The sequence below is a fragment of the Triturus cristatus genome, chromosome 1_2 (genome assembly GCF_964204655.1).
Source record: "Triturus cristatus chromosome 1_2, aTriCri1.1, whole genome shotgun sequence".
Taxonomy (NCBI): Eukaryota; Metazoa; Chordata; class Amphibia; order Caudata; family Salamandridae; genus Triturus; species Triturus cristatus.
Genome location: NC_140580.1, coordinates 1,086,960,779 through 1,086,979,816, shown reverse-complemented (window position 1 = coordinate 1,086,979,816; position 19,038 = coordinate 1,086,960,779).

Here is a 19,038-nt window from a genome sequence, read left to right as displayed (position 1 = left end):
TAGGGACAGTTACGTTCTGAAGAGGGTATACAAATGTTGAGGTGTCATTTGACTCTATGGCGCTGGAGACGCCATTTCCCAGCCCAGCATCTCCCACAAAAATTAATTGTGAGCTTAACCTTCAGTTCAAATGAGGAGAACTGCTGCGAATGAGTCAATTTGTGGACTATCACTCCCATAAATTAACCGAAGATGTTTTTTAAACTTGGCAAATGTCATGCATTTTGCACAGATTTAAGAAAATGCGTGCCTAAAACTTAGGTCGTTGCAGGAAAAAACAGCAAAACCTACACATCTACAGGACAGTTGTCCAACTAAAAATTAACCATAAAAATGATCCTACAAAACATTTTTCGCTAAAGTGCAAACAAGGTCCATTTACCAGCTCCTGACCTGGACGAACCACTCCCACGAGGACTCTGGGTGGTTACATGAAAGTCCGGGACTGGGACAAAGGTGAAGTTCCAAATGATGGCATGGCAACAGAGACTTGGCTCTGCCAGAAACAAAATGTAGGAGTTGTGTGGAAATAAAATGATGCTTGTGTTGAGATAAACCGTTGAGCGTGTCCGAATCCTGTGTGCCCTAGCAACGGCTCGGGCCGCGGAGGTCTGCGGCGTCACCTGTTGCTTGGCGCCGCACTGATGTTGCAAACAAAGGGGGCGCGAGACGCAGTCCGACAGATTTCATGCCAGCCTCTGCAGACTGACAAGAGATACGGGACGCTTCACTGAGTATTTCTGTCTAGAAAAAACAACTTTTAATGAGACTTTGCCGCACCTCCGACTCCCATGCAATGCAGAGCAGCCTCGATCTTACAATGACGTTCTCTGAAAACTCATTGACTGGTCCGGTTGAATTACCAGGAACTCTCTGCCATTCCTAAAGGGCAGAGGGGGCCCTCTGGCTACCAATTGCCACGTCCACTATGCAACATCCACCCCCACTTCACTAATACTCACTGGATCGAGCTCTGAAGGATAAAAGGCTGAGTCTGTACTGCTTCGAGGCTTTGATCATATACCTAGCAAGGGCCCAATTAGTTGTACGATGCATCGGTGTCGTAATTACCGGGTCTGGAAATACCAGTTTCACCAGTAACTGTAGCACCCCATTGCAGTTGCGCAGCAAGGGGTAGAGGTTAAGGTTAAAAAAATAAAGACGCAAGGGGGCATGTAGGAATACCCTGGCCCACTAGGACTGGTGGTGGGATCCCAGAGGGACCTCGTCTGGGGCCAAATCCTTTTTTTAATCAAATCAGTAGCAATGTTTGTTTTCTTAAAGAAGAAGCGGGGTCACCTGCTCTTGTGTTTTTAAATCCCCTGTGGTGGGACAGGGCCCGGGGTTGACGCTTTTAATTTTTGGGATGCATGCCCCTCTCCCCAGTTCAATTTCAGCCTCATGGTCCCCATCCCCCAGGGCTCAAAGTATTGTTTTAGGAGAGTTGGGTGGGTGGCCACCCTCCCCAGGCCGTCATTGGCCCGGGGGACCCTATCCACTGGGGTCCACTGTATCTTTTAAGGGTAGGGGGCCATGCAGGCTCCATGTCCAAGCCTCTAAAGTCCCTGGGGACCTCATCCTCCGGGGCCGCTAAACTAATAAAAAAGCAGGAGGGCCCCATGACCCCCCCTACCTGGGCCTTTTATGGCCCTGGGGACGCCAACCTCCATGGCTGGCTCACATTCTGTGTCCTGGGGAGCCCACCCACAGGACACGTTGATTTCACTGCCTGCACCAGAGTGGAAAGGAAAACCTATGCTTGCTCCTGCCTGGCGGGAGCATAGACAAAGTCTGCTCCCAGCCAGAAGGAGCTTTGGAATGCTGCAGCCAACTTTGAGCAGCCTTTTGATATTTTTTCCTGTCTACACTGATGCGGGCATGTAAGCAGTTCAAAATATTGCTCCAGTCCGAAGGGAGTAGCAAAAGTAGCTGCTCCCTGCGGGCGGGGAGCAATGTTGGCTTCCGCCTCATGCAGAGAGCTGGCTGGGGCTGCGGGGACCGCTTGGCTTCCCCTGCAGCCCTCCATTGCGTGTATGATGGATGCTGTGGGTGTGCACCAGGGCTCTCCCCTTTAAGTAATGCATGCCCTGGGGGATGAGGTCCCTGGTGCTGATAAGTCATGTGGGAGATGCATGCCCCCCCTCCCCTTTATATTAAGTAAAGGCCCTGTGGATGGGGGTCACCAGATAATAAAAAGGCTCGGTTGGAATCAAAGAGGGAAGGTGCTAGGTGATGGGAATCAGTGGTGGTGTGACCATATAACTGGTATGGGTTGTAGAACCCATAAATTGGATTGGGGGTGTTAGTGAATATCAGGTCAATAGTGTGCCCCTTCTCATGGGTAGGCCCCTGACCTTCTGTTTGAACTGTAAGGAGGTGAGGTCCTGAAGAAGGCTATTGGAGGGGCCCATTGTGACATCTTCAGCGTGGAGATAAAAGTCTCCCAGCAGGGAGAAATTGGTTTTATTAAGGGCCATATCTGTGACTGTCTCATATAATGCGTGAGAAAATGGGAGGGGCGGCAGGTGGCCTATGAGGTAGGACCCCGGAAAAGGTGAAGGTCAGAGTGAGAGAAATTGTGAAGGAGAGGCGTGCACAATCCTGGAGGATGGAGGGGGTGAAAATGTCCCTAAATATTTCTTTTAGGATAATGGTTACACCCCCACCTCCTTTGTTTTCACGGTTTTGCCGGACAATATGGTATCCTAGGCATATGGCTTGGACCATGTCAGCCTCAGTACCCTCGTGTAGCCATCTTTCTGCCCAAAACTGGATGTCTGGTCTGTTCTCCTGAATGAGGGAGAATAACAGCGAGCTTGTGGCAGCCTAATGACCAGCAATGAATGAGGGACAGGCATCAGCCTGGCTGCTCTTTGGCTCCTCTAGACTGTTTAGGGAAGGTCTGAAGGCGAAATGTGCAGGCTTTACATGACATGTTTGGCGTGTTGGGGTCTCAAGCATGTGGGCAGCCGCTGTCCACACTGGCCTGAAAGCTCCGTGGTTGGGCGGGTGTGTATCTGATAGTTTTGTGTGTCCTGGCCCCAACATGTTCATCTTAACAAATTACAATAATAAAGTATGGCATATATTTTAAACATGCAATGACTCTCAGAATGATTCCAATCAGCTGTGTTCTCTGTTTCTTCTGCCACTGCTAAGGCAACAAGTTGTTCCATGAATCTTTAGTCTCTATACAGTTTTCCATAGTGCAGGTGCCTTTTAATTTGATGTGCCTTCAGGGTGATCCCATCCCCTATGTATTAAATGGTACTCAGATGTTTAAGTGTGATCACATATCTGAATAAAATGCGTTTTATACAAATGCCACATGCTTCTCCTTCTTATAGAGAAAGTGCAGGTGCTTATCATAAAGAGCAATGCGGCTATTCCATTAACACTCTATTTCCTTCCTTATCTTGGGTGTAAGTGCCAATTTTACAAAGATGCACTTAAAGTACGAGGCATCTGTCATAGAAGAGCAGGTGCCATTTGTTCAAGTATGTTTATTGGGTGCAATGTGCCTTCTATAAAGTGAGACATGGCTTTTTTATATAAAGTGAAGATGCTTATCATGACATGAAACTGGCCTGTTCTTTATTGCAAGATATCTTTCTTTCCATACGTCCAGATGCCCATTCTGCCCTGATGCATGCAAAATACAACGCATCTATCATGAGAGTGCAAATGCCTAATTCAAGTACATTCATAAAGTGCAAAGTTCATTCTATACAATGCAACCTGTCTTTCTTATATGGAGAGTAAGGACTCATTTTATGTGAATAATTGTAAAGTACAGTTTACTTCTCATTCCTATTTAAAATGCCCATGCTGGTCCTTATAAAATGCATCCTGCACTTGTTTTTCGTTTCATCACGTTTCTAATCTCGCCAATTTTCATTATCATGGTAATAATCTTATGGTGCCGATTACGATCCGGTAAAAACCGGGTACGAACCGTCGGTCGGAGAGTTTTCTCCTTCTGACTCGTACCCGGTCGGAAAACTTTACAAACATGGAATTACGATTCGCACGGAAACACCATTTCCGTACGAATCGTAAAAAACACCGACCGACGAAAATATACATACGAATGTGATCCGGGAATGCTGCGACGTGACGTCGGGACGCTTTCAGGCAGCGTTTCACGACCCAGGAAGTACGATTCGAACCGACAGCAGTCCGGACGGCGATATTTTCACGGCACCCACAAAGTGCCGGAAAAGCGAAGTACGGCGCGAAACGACCAGAGTAGGTGGCCCGGTACGCGCCGTACCCCCGCCCCAGCCCCCGTATGTACGCGCCGACCCCCCCAGCCCCCATATGTACGCGCTGACCCCCCCCCAGCCCCCGTACGTACGCGCCGAACCCCCGTGTATGTACACCCGTGTACGTGTCGTACCCCCGTGTATGTACACCCGTGTACGTTCGAGTCGTACCCCCACCCGTGTATGTACGGTGCGTACCCCCAGCGTACGGGGTACGCACCGTACATACACGGGTGGGGGTATGACTCGAACGTACACAGGTGTACATACACGGGGGTACGACACGTACACGGGTGTACATACACGGGGGGTACGACACGTACACGGGTGTACATACACGGGGGGGTTCGACACGTACACGGGTGTACATACACGGGGGATTCGACACGTACGTACGGGGGCTGGGGGGGTTGTTGGGCGCGTATGCGGGCACATGTCTCCATGGTTGCTATGGGAGTTCGGTGCGGACGGTGTTTTTTCCATACGGTTGTAACATCGGACGCACGGGATGGATCGGAATTCCGCGGTCGGACTTCACTTTTCACATTTGTATGGTGAATCGTCCGTGGACGTGTCGGACACATTTTCCCGACCCGGGGACGTGTGGGGAATAATTCCCAATGCGATTCGTATGGACTTTTTCCCATGCGAATCGTAATTGGCAGTTTGTACGGCACTTGTACGATTCGTACGGTAAAAAGACCGGATACGAGTCGTACGGGGAAAATTTTTACCGGATCGTAATCGGCACCTATATGTCTGATCTCAGTCTCTAATCTAGAGAGTATTCTTCGTTGTACGGTACTTTCTATGCTCCCCACACTTCCTTGTGTCTCGGATCTAAAATATTTTCAAATTTCGCCATACTATGTCACACCATTTCAATAATTGTATGTCTGGACACTTCCAACGATCACATTCAAGGAACTTGGGTCTTAATGAAAGTAGCTAAAGGCAATATATACCATTTGCACATTTGACTAAAAATACAAGTACTGTCATATTTAGAGAACACAAATTGTTTCAAAAGGACAAATGAAACCCTTTCTTTGTTTGATTACTCCACTGCAACAATATTGCACAGAATCGATCATTCGGAGTTCAAGGAAACATGTCTCCCAAACCTTGCTGCCATTCAAATTGAATTAACACAAAAAGAAGAGTCTCTCCGTTTAAAAAACTGAAAGTTTTCAAACAGTCATTTCAAATTTTTTAAATTTTGTGAAAAAAGACACCTGAGATTCCCAAATACCTTGCTCTGCATTCAGACCCAATGGATGCTCAATCCCCATTAGTATAATCTATTTTGATGTAACCCTTTTCAGGGTCAACTCCCTAACACCTCCTCTGGCCTTCCTTGCAACATGTTGTATTCCATAGAACTTCACATCTTCATGTTCCCACTATGTGTCTCCCATGCCACTGTGTATGAGAGGTCCTTGTTCTTAATGGAACGTAGGGGCTGTAAAATGCATAACTTCAGTTTTGGTTAACAGTACTTCCTATGTATTTCTTCCTACATCCACATTCAATCACATCGACAACGTGTTGTTTCGCAAGGTATACACTCCTTTATTTCTTTTCTTTGTCCATGCTGGAGCTCAAAGATGGTTTTATTCTGGCCATGGAAACATGCTTTACATTTCTGAGATCTCAAGAACCCTTTCTTTTCCCCTGCTAGCCAGTTAGAAATCATTACTTTCTCAAACTTGCAAGTTGTCATATAACTTTTTGTCAGGTGGTCCCCTAGTGATGTTGTTTTCCTGTAGGTTACCTCTGGATGTTCATGTAGGAGTTCTTTAAGAGTTTCATCCATCCTAAGGATTCTCCAGTTCCGTTTAAGAAACTCTTTTATTTCATGGTTTGATGTATTATATATAATCCATTATATATGTTGTAATTTCAGAATTACTTGTGCTTCTTGGAGTTTTCTGATTTGTTACTGGAAGATTTTCCCTTCTTTTTACTCTAGCTCTCTTCAGAGCATCGCCCAAAACCTTTTTAGGATATCCCCTATCCTTAAACCTCAGGTGCATTTCAGCAACTTGGTGATCAAATTCATCATCCTCAGAGCAGTTATGCTCTGCCCTGAGAACGCTCCACTTTAGCACCTGTGGGTACACACTGTTTGCGTGTAATATACTATTACAGCTTCCTATGGAGTTTTGTACAGATTTTGTCATTTACGATGTACACTTCTATGTCCAATTAATCTATCTCTTTTTCACTGATCTCATACGTGAACTTCAGTTTTGGGGGATTTTCATTTAGTAACTTTATACAACTCTCAAAGTCTTTCCTTGTCACCTTCCCATATGAGAAACAGATTGTCTATAAAACAAACCCATATGATCATCTCTTTTATCTTTCTCATGTTGTGCTCAGTCCACACAGTCTCCACCTCCCATGGCTAGGTTTGCATAGGTGGGCGGGAAGGATGTCCCCATTTTGGTGCCTTGCTTCTGCAAGAAATAAATATCATCAAATAAAAATATATTGTGGTGAAGGCAGTAATTCATCATCACCATCAAAATATTTGAATAATCCATTAAACTAACAGAACGTGACCTGAGAAAATACTCACAAGCTTTAAGGCCATTCGGGCACTAAATCGACGTGCCTAGTGATACCATGTCTACTGCGGCCATTAAACAGTTGGATTTCTATGGAACCCCACTAAGTCTGTTCAAGAAATCTATTGAGTCTCTCAGGTATGATGGAAGCTATATCACATTGGAAAAAGGAACATATAAACAAACCTTGAGGTGTTCTCTAGAAGTTAGCCAGTAGAACTAACAATCAGCCTGCCTGGGGGGGGGGGGGGAGAGGTCAATGTCCTTATGCACCTCCGGTAAGAAGTAAATAGTTGGTCTTATTGGGTGGTCTGTCTTTAGACAAGTATAATCGTCATCATTTTGGAGGCTTCTTTCACGCCAATCTTTTAACTTTTGTTGGTAAATGTGCATGAATTCATCAGTTAGATCTTCCGACAACTTCTCATAATGTTATTTATTTTTCAGTTGTCTGTTTGCTTCCTTGATGTAATTTTTTCGACCCATGATTACAATATTACCTCCCTTGTCAGTAGCCTTTATTCTGATGTTTTGATCTTGTTGAAGATCTTTCAGAGCCCCCCAATTCTCCTTTGTCATGTTACTACTGATGCTTTGACCATTGCCTTGTTGTTTCCTGCAATCTATTCTATTCAGTCCCTCAATCATGATCTCTTGGAATAGATCCACTTTATTCCCAGAAGTGAGTTGAGGTCAACATTTTCATATGGGTTTACATTTACTCCCCATCATCCCATCTGTTGAAATCCCCATGTATTCATGAACTCTAGGTCCGAGAGCTCATTCATCCTTATTTGTACATCAGTGCCTTCTGCTTCTAGATCTAAATCCGATAGAGATCTTAGGTGGACTATATTCTTAGTTGTAATTACAGATGTTGCTTGGATGTTTTGTTTCTTTTGCTTACTTGGTTTTTGTGCAAAGTGTTTTTTCAAATTGAGTATCCTAGAAAATTTGTATAAGTCAATTCTAGCCTTTGTTAGGTACATTCTAGATTCAAAACAAAATGTCAATCCTTTATTTAGCAGTCTAATATGTTGTTCTTCCATTTTTTCGAGGAGAGGATTATTATTAAATCATTTGTGATTCATATTTCTCCTGCTGTTTCTTTCCTCTTCCTCCTCACCCTCTTCCTGCTTCCCTTTGATCTCCTTGTCCTTTTGGGATTGCTTGTCCTGTACAGGGCCCCTCTGCCTCGTCTTCTTGTGTTCATTTGGTATAACCTCATCTCCTCCGAGAAGTTTAATTTGGGCCTTGAGGTTGAAGCACCATTGTCTCGTGAACTGACCTCCGAACTCTCTACATTAGAAAGAACTGCTTCTTTCTCTATTTTCTTTTCCAACGTATGACTATTATGCAGAGAGTCAAACCTTCTTGCAAAAGTGTACTTTCTGCCTGTTGCATAGTCCACTTTGTCCCTGTTAAATTTATTTGCCTTTTTGGATTGTACCTCATTTTAATGCTTCTCTAGTTTCTTTTCTATATTCCCCAGTGCATTAACCATCTCCTTCGTGCGCATGACTGGTTCCAAAGCTTGTTCCAATTCTTTTATCCATTCTGATGATTTGACTAGTTTCCTTTCCACATGTATTAAAAATGTGTTCATTAATTTCAGTGAGCACTGAACTGTTTCCGTCAGATCCAGATCCATATCATTCAGTGTAGGGAGTACAAATATTCTCAGTCTCCTTGGGATACTTTCAAACTCCATATATATCTTTAAGGTCATCATCTCCAACCATTGTTTGATCTCCATAATTCATGCCTGTCCAAGTTCCTTAGTCTACTTGGTGTTGGGTCTTCATTTCTCTGTGTGGCAGAATATGTCACAGTACTGACACTTTGATCTCCAAATAAGTCTTTCGCTTTTAGTTCACATTTTGCACACCTGTCCGCCATTTTGAGCAGTGAAAATAGTTCACAAATGCACTGTTATTCCTGCTACTTTTTAAAGTTTTTTGCAACCTTTTTAGATTTACAATGCTGCGAGAGGCTTGGATTGTTGGACTCTTCTTGATTGTCTAATCAGCTCTTGCCGAAATTCTTATAGTATGGTTCAACACCACCAGAAAAATACCTTGCCATTAATTTACATATGACAGTCAGTGGCTTGGAGGTTCGGGGTTCGAGCGGAGGATCTCTCCCCCACTGCATCTCCTCTGAAACGCCTCTTACCTTCCACCCATTCCCCTCTTTACGCTTGTCCATGAGGTCGATTCTCACCTTCAATCATCTGGATTGATTCAATAGGCCTCAGATAGAGGTGGAGCTTCTATTCTCCATTTGCATCAAAAATCACAGGATCAGGTTCTGTCTTACTTCCAAATGCTCACAGCTTGAAAATGGAATGGAATACAAGGTCCATGAGTTTTTAATATTTATGGAATAAATTATATATATATATATATATATATATATATATATATATATATATATATATATATATATATATAAATAAATAATTATTTATATTTAAGGGTCACTTTATTCATTTGAGTGCCAAAAAGACAATTTCCAACTAAGCTTTTGAGACCCTGCGAAACAAGATAATGTGCCCAAATTACGCTCATTTGGTGTATATATATATATATGTGGCATTCCTGCCCTCATTCCCTTTTCTAAAAGCAGGCACCGGCACCATGGGAAAATGAAGTATTATTTATTCACGCCATAAAGTGACACAGGACGACGCGTTTCATTGGTGACTCCCACCTTGTTCACATAGTGCAGGCGCCATTTTATTTGCATTTAAATACCTATTAAGTCATCACATCTCCATGTAAACACTAAAGAAATACTTACAAAAACCTAAAGTAATAATTGAAATACATAATAAAGTGCACGGTGCTATATTCAAGTGCATGACATTTGATAAGTATGCAAAAATAACTCATATCACCTGGCAATATATTTTATCACATGTCAAATATGCGGCCATCAACTATTATGAGAAACATAATCCTATAAATTTCAACATTCATGGTACAATACACACAATGTGTCTTCCAGACTCCGAGCGAGTTTTATGGGCGGGCAGGGTGAAATCAATTAGTTTCAAAATACATTATGCCTCCCATACCTCAAACTCATTATAACTAAGTAGTACATGTTGAGCAATTTAGCTAAATAGATAGGTGTATAATACTATGCCCGACATTAATTATGACAATTGTCTACAACACGAGAAATCATTGCTTCTTCATTAAACATTGATTACTTTCATCAAGCCCCATTGGGCCACATCAACAATGTTCAATAAGGACTAACTGGGATTAAGATCTAGACAAGTGTCAAGACCCTCTGAGAGCGACGAATGGCATCTTGTCATAATAAGAAATTGTAAAAACCCCTCTTTGACCTTCCTCGGATATCTCTCATGAGTGACACACTTGAAATTAGTAAACTTAGAAAAATAACAACAGCTTGGAGCTGAATATTAAAAAACCTAAAATTATCACAATAGGTCATTCAAAGGTGAAACCACGTGTTTGGCTTGTTAGGGGTAAGACTATAGAGCCTGTGATGTCATATAAATATCTTGGTATCATTTTCGATGATATAGTGTCATTTAAGGATCATTATAATCATTTGAGTGCCAAAAACGCAACTTCCATCTATGCTTTTAAGACCTTGCAAAACAAGCTAATGTGCCCAAAGTACACTCATTTGGTCAAAGTCATGGAGGTGACATTGGTCCCTGCACTTGCCTAGCGATCAGTCATCTTTCGTGGTCGAGATGCTCCACTATTGAATAAGTTACAAATAAAGGTTTTTAAATCTGTTTTGAAGATACTAAAGAACATAGGCCATGCAGAATTCCATCTTAAATTTGGATTACAAAAAGAATCCTATTGAGACAAGCTGTCATTTTAAAAAAGTCTTCAAGTGTTATTGTAGTCTGAACCTGATATACTAGCAAACTTAATAATTCACAGTACACAAATGTTTGGCTATCCTGTCTCTCTGAATAACTTCACACCTTCGACTATCAACTATCTCCATTTGAAACAACCAACAGAACAAGTTTAAGAATATTTTTAAACCGAGTAAAGAAGCAACTAGCTTTCGAGGCGGACAAAGAGGTCCTGTCAGGAAAAAAGAATGCCTGAACTACTGTTAATAGTTATGACAAATTTAAGGACTAGCCTTACTTGAGAGATCACTTCTCAGCTCACATGAAGATCTAGTTTCTATGGTTGCGATTTGCTAGGTACATCACCAAGGATGGTATACCAAGGTGGATTCAGCAATGGGCAACATCTTGCTGTAGACTGTGTGGTTATGAAAAATAATCTTTATTACACATAATTTGTACTTGCCCTAGATCCTTGCAGGCGTAACAAACTCTGCTAAAACCATTGTTTTTAGTTGCAGAAGTAAAAAATTGCCAAGAAGTTTTCAAATTCTGTCTATCAGGCAGGTCAATTTTGGTAACTTGGCACCTGGTGAAGTTTATGACCCTGGCTGAGAACCTGTTGAATTCTCTTTAAAAATGTGGCCATATCAGGATGGGCAGTGTAACGTTGCAGACTCCAGAAGAATCTCTTTTATATTTATCAATATTATTTGTGTTATTTTAGAATATTATGTATTTTTAATATCGACTGAATGATGCCTTCTATTGGTAGATGGCCTAGGTTTTCTAAATAAGTAACAAAATTTTAAAACGATTTTAGAATGATAGTTTTAGCTTCAATGTTAGCGTTATATTGATAAATTCAATTGAATTTTAAAACCTGCCCGAAATTATATCCATTCTGGTAGTGCTCGTTGATTATCTTGTTTAATAATGATTAGCCTGCATTGATTTTACAAGCATTTTTAATATTAATTTGACACAACATTCAAAATATCAGTTTATATTATGTTATTTTTATTTTAGACCTACTTTTAATATTGTAATATTGTGACATGTGTGGCAATTGTCTTATCAAATGATTTTTCAACTGATTTTAGAACTGGGGCCCAGCAGTTGGCCCCTGCTATACATTCTATATTGAATCTCTCGGTCAATTCTGGGAGAATTCCAGCCCACTGGAACGAAGCCCAGGTTAGGCCAATCCTAAAGAAACCTAACCTGTCACCACCAAACCTCTCTAATTATTGTCCAATCTCATTTCTCCCTCTATTGGTGAAGCTCTTGGAAGAATTAATCAATTCTCAACTCTCAGAGTTCCTCGATCTAACAATATCTTAGACTACTAACAATCGGGTTTCAGACCATTGCATAGCACGGAGACTGCTTTGGCTGCGATGTCCGACCCTACCCGTGGCTCATTAGATGCTAATATTCCAGCTATGTTAATATTACTCGACTTGGCTTTTGACACGGTGTCCCATCATAAACTATTACATAGGCTACAGGAGATTGGCATCCATGGGACAGCCCTAAACAGGCTCGGCGATTTTCTGACCAACAGAACCCAAACCATCATCCTTGGCTCTTTTAAATCGAGCACTGTACCATTAGAAAAAGGGGTTCCCCAGGGTTCTTGCCTCAGCCCGCTGCTTTTTAACATATATGTGGTCCCTCATGCCAAGATTGTAAGAGCCTTCAGCCATGAGATAATTTCTTATGCTGACGACACTCAGCTAGTAATCTCTTTCAAGAAAGATCTTGTTGACACAAAACAATGTTTTTGAGAGGGTCTGAGGGCAATTGCCTCATGGATAACAGAAAACTGTCTCCAGCTCCATGTTATTTGGCAAGGCGCAACAAATCTGGTCTGCCAACTGGGGGCCGGCTGAACTTGGAACTGCACCCTCACCCAAGTTGGTGGTCAAGAATCTGGGAGTACGTTTGGATCAACCCCTTTCAATGAAAGAACAGGTGATGTCTACCTTTGGCTCCTGCTTTCATACTATGCGCCTACTGAGAAGAGCCCTCCTTGATTCCATTCTCTGCTTGAAAAACGGTGGTCCAGGTGCTGGTGATCAGTCACCTTGACTACGGCAACATGTTGCTGGCCTCTGCTTATGAAACACTGCTATCTAAACTGCAGGTGGTTCAGAACATTGCGGCTTGCCTTATCTGTAATCTGCCGGCCATGACCGCTTGGCGCCCCTCCTTCAAACTCCCCACTGGCTCCCAGTTCGGAAGAGAGTTATCTTCAAACTGTTCTGTCTCATACACTTAATTGGCTGTGGTTCTGTCCATCTAGCCTCCAACCTTAAACTGTACCTTCTGCCCAGACTGCTGAGATCTAGTGACAAAGCACTGTTAAGCATCCCACGTGTCAGCAAGCCGCTTAAGTGGCAGGTCCATTTCCTATCTCGCCCGGTATATCGGAATAAGCTCCCACATTATATAAGGACCTGTAGGGACCATTTTTGCTTCAGGAAACTACCGAAGACAGCTTTGTTCTGCGCTGGTCGTGCTATGCTGCTTGGCTGCCTGGTCGCACAGCGATACCCTTCGGGTGATTCGAGCGCATGATAAATGGCTTTAACATTAACATATTGTAATGATTTTCAGTAATCAATCAATAAATTTACATATATATATATATATATATATCATGTTTGGGTGCTTTTATTACACAAAATGCAGCGGAATGAAAATTCATATTTCATAGGTAACTGTGAAATAGGAAGAATATTTGGTGGTTCCCTGTCAAATATGAGTTTCAGCATCTTAATGACAGCACACGAAGCACAGAACAGGGCCACTAGGATAATCCGCCAATGGAGGAGCAAATTATGTGGCATGTTTGTTTGAATTATGCAACATGAAAAGCCAAATTAAGTGACATTATGTGGCACATTCTCTGGCAGTAATATGTTGATCCATTTAAGAACACACATACATACATATAGTAAATGCCACAAAATCGCATAATTTTACTGAAATATATACATTCCAATTTTTTTTGATTGGTCAATGAAGTGAAATAAGTATATATTCTAGCTAAAACATGATTTATACACAACTATTCTGTGATTTCAGAACATGATTATGCAAATGTTTTTCAGTAGCCTACCTTTTAATAAAGGAAATAAAGCAGAGTGGGCTATCATGGTATTGACATGATGGCACGTCATCAAAGAGGAGATAATAAAAAAACTCAATTAAGAAGACTTGAATCCCAGTATTTTAATAATCTGCACATTAAGATTCCAAAGGGATTGAGTATGGATGAGGTGTTGTTAGTACATAATTATTCAATATACATATTTGTTTCCAATACTTTATTTGAAGAATTTCACCTTTTGTCTCCTCTGCATGACTCCATTTCTCACAATTTCATTTCTTTCTCTTCCCCTAACGCTTGTTCTTATTCATCAGTACTGCCACGTGGCAGTTAATTTCAACTTGTGTCTTTTTGCATATATGTCATTATTTTACTTTTTGTTTTTCTCAGGTGGTGTTTCTTTCTTAGATGGTATCAAAGGACATCCAATGGTCCCTCTCTTTTTTATTTTGCTTCAGAGTTGCTCTCTAACAGATGTTCAGATTTCTGTCTCTATATACTGTGAATGCAAGCCCAGCAATGCAGTGTCAGGCTCTGTCATGCTTGTGGTCTTACTCACAGCATTACTTGCTGCTTAGGGCAGCACTGTACTGGCACTCACCCCATGGCCAGTGCAATCGTTTGTCACACATGGAGTGAGTGACATGCACAGCTTGCTACAATCAGCTGTACTCCTCGGCAGAGTTGGCAGAGAGGAGCTCCTGGGTTCTCCGGCTGCCAAGTCAAGGGATCCTCCAGCTCTTCACCATAGGCGTGTTGTGTCAGGCTTCCCTCCCAGCAGGCATCAGGGAGGGGGAGTTACACAAACGTCATATCCAGTCTTAGCCAATGCAAAAAATATTAGAAGGTTTACTGTCACTGCGCCAGGTTTGCATTACACAAGTGACGCAAACCTGCACAAAGTTTTGATATTTATTTTCCTGCGCAATTCTTGATTTGGAAATCCTAAAGTTACGCAAAGCAGTAATTAGTGCAAATAGTGTCAATCGGGCGTTCCACTGGTGGTGTATGGGGTTCCCATACATCCGCCCATGAACGTGGACGCAAAGCCCTATCTACAAAAAAAAGGTAGACCGGACTTTGCAGCAAAAATTAACACTTCCTGAAAGTAGGCATACAATTTGAATAAAGGTTTTAAAAAAGCCCTGTACAACATGTATGTAAAGTGGGGGAAATGTGACAGTATGTCTGAGCAAAACATGTTGCACAAGAAGGGTACCCTGCAACTACAAAACTATGCTTGACATTAAGCATACACTCATGCACTAGGGTGTGTGCATTGGTGCAAGGCAGTCAAAAGTGCTCCAGCGCAGGGGGGGGGAAGAAACAACACCCTATCTGGTGCTGTTCTGCTCACTCCCTTTCACGCAATGCAGCACACCAACAATTTGCTTCTGCAGACTGATTGCTTTGCCTCCCCATATTGACTGAGGCATACAGTGTCAAAATGCTGTCATTCACAATGATTCATTCTCTGAACACCAAACTGCAATTGTGTGCATTGATCTATAATTCGGCTGACACTGAACAAAGCAGTGGTTCAAGGACGCTGAGCCACAACACCTTCTATTTTTCGATTTTATTTTCAGAGTCTGTGGTAGACAACTAAAGCTGTCCCTGGACCAGACCTAAAACGAGCCATTCTTTTTTGTCATTGATGCAAAGGTGTTCTCATTTATGCTCCCGACTGAAGGTATCATACAACCACATAAGATCTGTGTATTCCTTATTGATTTTGGCACTTTATTATGAATTGACAAGATTTATGGTTGATCGATGTGATTACATATAATAATAAATATAGTGCAGTAGTTTTCATTCAAAATATTGTGGTACTTTACACTTGTGGGATGACACAGTCAAAATACTATGGGGCAGATTTATAATAACTGGCGCATCCCTGCATATCAGCAGGGATGCGCCAGTTATTTTGCGCCCCAGCTCCGCCATCATGAATGCGCCGCATTTATAATGCGGCGCACCATGGGGCAAAAACAGCACAGATGCGTCACGCATCTGTGCCGTAAAAGTGGTGCATTGCTGGAGTTGCGTCGCAAGCGCGACGCAGCTCCAGCAATGCTCTGGGGGGCCCTATCTGCACAATGCTGGGTCAATCCTTACGCCTGCTTCATGCAGGCGCAGGGTTTTGACGCAGCATGGGCTCAAAAGTGACTGAGTGAAATCTTGTAGATTTCACTCAGCCACTTTTAGGAGGCGTTCCTGCGCCGGAACGCCCCCACCTGCCCTGGAACGCCTACATGTGGCGCAGGGCTTTACAACGTGACGCATCTCCCAGATGCGTCACGTTGTAAATACCCCGCACCATGGCGCAGGATTTGCGCAGCTGCTGCGTCACAAAAGTGACGCAACTGCGGCGCAAAAGTGGCGCAAATGCAACATAAATCTGCCCCAAAGTCATTGATCTATTGGGGACTTCTCTGGGAACGCCCCCACCTAAACCATTAGCCCCGTACAGCTGCTTTCTCTGTTTGTTGGCTCATATTTGATAGTTGCACTTCCCCCATCCTACACTAGACTTATGTCTTCATTATGAGTCAGGAGAAGCAGTACCCTCAGGTGAGACAACGCTCCGCCTGATCACGACGCGTTCCTGTACCGAGATTTCCTGGGCGTGGGAAAACTAGACCCAATTTTACTTGGTGGAAATTCTGTTCCTTAAAATTGCATGAGGCTTTGGCTGCAACAACACCCAAGTCTTGGTCGCCATCCCTGTCCAAGCATTGTTTTCAGCAAGGGGCATGCTCCTCCCTGCCAGGGCACCTTTTCGCCCCAACCCCGCTCCCTCCATCTCCACCCAGTACCAGCCATCAGCTCACAATTACCACCTGCACCCAGCAGACGTTAAATGCAATTGTTATTCCCCCTCGGACATGAGAAGCTGTGCAGATATCACCAGGTTGAACCGGGTATGCACAGTTATTCCTCATTCTGAGGCTGTGGCATAACATTAGCCCCCCACAGCCACCATGGTCTGTGGTGGCCCTGAGCTCCAAGGGGCCCTCTCTGGCACTGGGCATGGGCCCCTGGCCTGAGAGCTCCTGACTGGGTCTGGAGCTTGAAGAGCCCTCTCCATGTACTTTGCAGGGGAGACTCCTCACGTTTCGTTACACCACTGTACTATGGGATTATCTTGCAATTGCACAGTACTGAGGGTGTTACTACATGAAAATGTTAATTCCATGTGTGGGGTCTACATGACGCCTGTGCCGCACACTTCATAATGAAGGCAAGAGTAAGAATAGCCATATGCAGTAAAAAGCACATAAAACATATTTGCTTTACCCTATGACCCTCCTGAAATCCTATTGTGTGAAGATATTGTTAATGATCCACTATTTAAAAGTAAAAAGTAAATAGTTTGGTGAAATATCAGATCACAGTTCACTGTCTTGAGCTGATGGTATTCATAGTTTTTCGTTGCAATGTCCACCGCACAATAATTTCTTATATGAAGGGCGCTGATGCAGACCGTACAGCGCTGTCAGTTCCAGGACAGAAATCCTACCTCCTGTATCAGGTCCATTGTACCTCAACATGACAGCTCTTCAGGATGCTTGACAGACTTCTTGACATTGCACAGCACATTGATCACAGCCAGCTCACTATCGTTTAGCAGCTCTTCCCTGGTGGGTGGTATGTTCTGAGGACCACCGTGGGGGAGCACTGGGTCAAGAGGCACCAGACCATCAGCTACATTTTGTCCTGGGGTACTGTCCTCACAATTATCTGGGATATTTAAAGCAGAGCTCCCAGTAACTCTGCAGAAGTGGAGGTTAGCAAGGACACTGAGTTCACTGGACTCAGGCGAGAACCCATCTGATGCGTGGTAGGAAACAGCATGCCCACTCTTCTTCTGCTGGGATGTTTGATAGAGAGGCTTTAAGCAGGGAGGCAGATCTAAACTCTTGCAGACTTCCTCTGTACTGCTCTGAGATTCATTCTCTGTGCTAGTTGTAGATTCACTAGCTTGGATTCCTTCTGGAGTGGACTTTTCTGGACCAACATTTCTAGTGTTTTCATTGTGGCGTGAAGGAACGCCTACAGGTGAGGTGAACACTGAATGGTAGGTTTTCCTTGCAAACCTGGTCAAAGAATTCTCATTTAGGTTGATTTTGTTTTTCATCCTCAATGGATTGACCAGACAGCCCCTTGCCAAATTTGAACCATGTGCGTGTTCTGTTTCCCCAGCATATCTATCTACCTCTGTAGAGTACCTGCTCTCAGTGAGGTCTGTCACTGGTGTACACAAAGGTTCCCCTTTTCTAAAGGCAAATGGCTTTCTACATCGTGAGTCAAAACTGGTCTCCTGGACTCGACTGCCATTTCCTTCCCCTGCATGAATCTTCCTTAGCGCATGTGATTTTGCTCCTTTCTTGTTGTAGACGAAGCCATCTAGCACTAGAGCTTTCCAAAGAGCATTGTTGCTGCAAATCATCTCCTTCATTTCATCTGATTGGTTAATATACTTGTCACAGAGATTATCCAGAAATTGGTTATGGACCACACCTATGCGGTTACAGGAGTATTTAATGGAGTTTTTGTTTGAGATGCTTGGATTGTTCTGCATGCTATAATGTGTTGTTTTTATATTTGTATTATGCTTTATATCAGCATGTTTCTGGTTGCACAATCCACTAGCATTAAGCTCTTCCAACAGTACATTGGAATCACAGAGACTCTCTTTTTTATCTTGTCTTGCTGCAGAGCTTACAGGTCCATGTTTGTTCTGATCAGTCAGAGTGGCCCTGGAAACAGATTTGTTCTTAAAATTCCAGCAGTGCAGGCTGCTTGTACTATTCTCTATTCCTGATAGATTGTGAAATGTTTCGACGGATGATGACACATCCATCAACTGAGAAGTTTTTGTTGTAAGATACACTGGGTCATCCTCAGACACTATAAAATACCCATCACCTAGATTTGAATCCACAGTTCTTCTTGATGAAGTATGAAATATATTTGGAGGTTCCGGAGAATTTGTATCAGAAAATGCCACCCGGCTAAGTTCGGTCCGCTTGGAGGTGCTAAAAGACGTCTCTACTTTATCAACCACTGGACACTCTATTAAACCGCCCTCAGGGTTTTCAGGGACTTTAAGGGGCAAGTGCTGTAGTTCAGCTGAATGCACACCATGTTCTCCAGTTCTGCTTTCAGAATCCACCCTACATTTAGGAAGGTTCTTAGAGCTCAGTTCTTGAGGCCAACTGC